The sequence below is a fragment of the Schistocerca gregaria genome, unplaced genomic scaffold (assembly GCF_023897955.1).
Source record: "Schistocerca gregaria isolate iqSchGreg1 unplaced genomic scaffold, iqSchGreg1.2 ptg001188l, whole genome shotgun sequence".
Classification (NCBI taxonomy): domain Eukaryota; kingdom Metazoa; phylum Arthropoda; class Insecta; order Orthoptera; family Acrididae; genus Schistocerca; species Schistocerca gregaria.
In genome coordinates, this window is record NW_026062515.1 from 102,501 (window position 1) to 105,969 (window position 3,469).

The following is a 3,469-nucleotide window of genomic DNA, read 5'->3' on the forward strand; positions in this document are numbered from 1 at the left end:
CTTTTCAACTTTCCCTCACGGTACTTGTTCGCTATCGGTCTCGTGGTCATATTTAGTCTCAGATGGAGTTTACCACCCACTTGGAGCTGCACTCTCAAGCAACCCGACTCGAAGGAGAGGTCCCGCCGACGCTCGCACCGGCCGCTACGGGCCTGGCACCCTCTACGGGCCGTGGCCTCATTCAAGTTGGACTTGGGCTCGGCGCGAGGCGTCGGGGTAGTGGACCCTCCCAAACACCACATGCCACGACAGGCGGCAGCCTGCGGGGTTCGGTGCTGGACTCTTCCCTGTTCGCTCGCCGCTACTGGGGGAATCCTTGTTAGTTTCTTTTCCTCCGCTTAGTAATATGCTTAAATTCAGCGGGTAGTCTCGCCTGCTCTGAGGTCGTTGTACGAGGTGTCGCACGCCACACCGCCAGCCGGCTGTGCACGCTACCGAGAAAGTACCGGTATGCGAACCGCCAGGCGACGGGCGCGCATCGCACGTTTAAGGAGACGCGGCCGGCCACACAGGCGACCACGACACTCCCACGTCTCCGAAGCGGGACAAACGCCGCGCGCTTCAGTATACGTAGCCGACCCTCAGCCAGACGTGGCCCGGGAACGGAATCCATGGACCGCAATGTGCGTTCGAAACGTCGATGTTCATGTGTCCTGCAGTTCACATGTCGACGCGCAATTTGCTGCGTTCTTCATCGACCCACGAGCCGAGTGATCCACCGTCCTGGGTGATCTTTTCCTTTTCAGTCTCCCACTGTCTCTTTCAAGACAGCAGCATTTGCGGGACTGAGGCGTCTGACGGCCCCTGTTCCACTATTTTTTTGTGTCCAACGGCCTCACAGCCGATGGGCGTCGTACGGCTCCACACCGGGGCGGACAGGCACTCGGGCGAACGTCATTCAAAACCGGCGCCAGGCGCCAGGTACCGCAGGCCAGCCGCTCCAGAGCTTCAGCGCTCGTACCACACAACAACAACAACACTTCCGCTAGTTTTGAGAGGCACGCGTGGTTCCGCACGCGGCGCACGGCCACTGCCGTACAGGTAGCGTGTTGCGCGACACGACACGACACGCACATCGAAAGACATGCAGTCTAGTCGGTAATGATCCTTCCGCAGGTTCACCTACGGAAACCTTGTTACGACTTTTACTTCCTCTAAATGATCAAGTTTGGTCATCTTTCCGGTAGCATCGGCAACGACAGAGTCGATGCCGCGTACCAGTCCGAAGACCTCACTAAATCATTCAATCGGTAGTAGCGACGGGCGGTGTGTACAAAGGGCAGGGACGTAATCAACGCGAGCTTATGACTCGCGCTTACTGGGAATTCCTCGTTCATGGGGAACAATTGCAAGCCCCAATCCCTAGCACGAAGGAGGTTCAGCGGGTTACCCCGACCTTTCGGCCTAGGAAGACACGCTGATTCCTTCAGTGTAGCGCGCGTGCGGCCCAGAACATCTAAGGGCATCACAGACCTGTTATTGCTCAATCTCGTGCGGCTAGAAGCCGCCTGTCCCTCTAAGAAGAAAAGTAATCGCTGACAGCACGAAGGATGTCACGCGACTAGTTAGCAGGCTAGAGTCTCGTTCGTTATCGGAATTAACCAGACAAATCGCTCCACCAACTAAGAACGGCCATGCACCACCACCCACCGAATCAAGAAAGAGCTATCAATCTGTCAATCCTTCCGGTGTCCGGGCCTGGTGAGGTTTCCCGTGTTGAGTCAAATTAAGCCGCAGGCTCCACTCCTGGTGGTGCCCTTCCGTCAATTCCTTTAAGTTTCAGCTTTGCAACCATACTTCCCCCGGAACCCAAAAGCTTTGGTTTCCCGGAGGCTGCCCGCCGAGTCATCGGAGGAACTGCGGCGGATCGCTGGCTGGCATCGTTTATGGTTAGAACTAGGGCGGTATCTGATCGCCTTCGAACCTCTAACTTTCGTTCTTGATTAATGAAAACATACTTGGCAAATGCTTTCGCTTCTGTTCGTCTTGCGACGATCCAAGAATTTCACCTCTAACGTCGCAATACGAATGCCCCCGCCTGTCCCTATTAATCATTACCTCGGGTTCCGAAAACCAACAAAATAGAACCGAGGTCCTATTCCATTATTCCATGCACACAGTATTCAGGCGGGCTTGCCTGCTTTAAGCACTCTAATTTGTTCAAAGTAAACGTGCCGGCCCACCGAGACACTCAACAAAGAGCACCCTGGTAGGATTTAAACGGGGTCCGCCTCGGGACGCGAAAGCACCCCTTCGGCTCGCCCCACCGGCAGGACGTCCCACGATACATGCCAGTTAAACACCGACGGGCGGTGAACCAACAGCGTGGGACACAAATCCAACTACGAGCTTTTTAACCGCAACAACTTTAATATACGCTATTGGAGCTGGAATTACCGCGGCTGCTGGCACCAGACTTGCCCTCCAATAGATACTCGTTAAAGGATTTAAAGTGTACTCATTCCGATTACGGGGCCTCGGATGAGTCCCGTATCGTTATTTTTCGTCACTACCTCCCCGTGCCGGGAGTGGGTAATTTGCGCGCCTGCTGCCTTCCTTGGATGTGGTAGCCGTTTCTCAGGCTCCCTCTCCGGAATCGAACCCTGATTCCCCGTTACCCGTTACAACCATGGTAGGCGCAGAACCTACCATCGACAGTTGATAAGGCAGACATTTGAAAGATGCGTCGCCGGTACGAGGACCGTGCGATCAGCCCAAAGTTATTCAGAGTCACCAAGGCAAACGGACCAGACAAGCCAATCCGATTGGTTTTGATCTAATAAAAGCGTCCCTTCCATCTCTGGTCGGGACTCTGTTTGCATGTATTAGCTCTAGAATTACCACAGTTATCCAAGTAACGTGGGTACGATCTAAGGAACCATAACTGATTTAATGAGCCATTCGCGGTTTCACCTTAATGCGGCTTGTACTGAGACATGCATGGCTTAATCTTTGAGACAAGCATATGACTACTGGCAGGATCAACCAGGGAGCTGCGTCAACTAGAGCTGAGCAGCCGGCCGCCCGGGAGTGTGTCCCGGGGGCCCGCGCGAACACGCAAGCGTCCGCTCAATTATTCTGCAAACAGGAGGAGGCCGAGCTCCCCTGCACGATACACCTCGAAACCCTCTCAGGTCCCGGCGGCGCGCAGCGCCGTCCTAGGTACTTGGTCGGTTTCGAGAGAGGCGCAATCGCCCGGAGTTAGGCGAGTAGACGGTTTTAGTGCGAACACCCTTGCTCCCAACTGAGCTTGCCGCTGCCGACAGAGGCCCGGGAGCGTGCTGTCGTGGCATTGCCGGCGGGAGACAACACGCGCCACCTATGGTGACCGGCAGCTCCAACGCCAGCGCCACACAAGGGCAAAGCCCCACTTGGGTGCAGAAGCGAACTCTCCCAGCACAGCGCACGCGCCAACACGTCCGCACAACTGCGATACAAACCACCTGCGAGAACCGCTGGGGCGACCGAG

General features: G+C 55.8%; 3 non-coding genes across 3 annotated transcripts in view; all 3 read right to left on the bottom strand.

Moving 5' to 3' along the window:
- LOC126329527 (large subunit ribosomal RNA) overlaps positions 1 to 387 on the bottom strand; it is a 4,222-nt gene extending 3,835 nt beyond the window's left edge. The window contains exon 1 of the ribosomal RNA XR_007562313.1: positions 1 to 387. This exon is cut by the window's left edge and continues 3,835 nt beyond it. This is a non-coding gene — a ribosomal RNA (large subunit ribosomal RNA).
- A 188-nt stretch (positions 388 to 575) lies between these two features.
- On the bottom strand, positions 576 to 730 carry LOC126329510 (5.8S ribosomal RNA). The gene has a single exon (XR_007562296.1). It is a non-coding gene; the product is annotated as a 5.8S ribosomal RNA (ribosomal RNA).
- Positions 731 to 1,099: 369 nt separating this feature from the next.
- Positions 1,100 to 2,992, bottom strand: LOC126329514 (small subunit ribosomal RNA). Its single transcript, XR_007562300.1, has one exon. It is a non-coding gene; the product is annotated as a small subunit ribosomal RNA (ribosomal RNA).
- Positions 2,993 to 3,469: the final 477 nt, after the last annotated feature.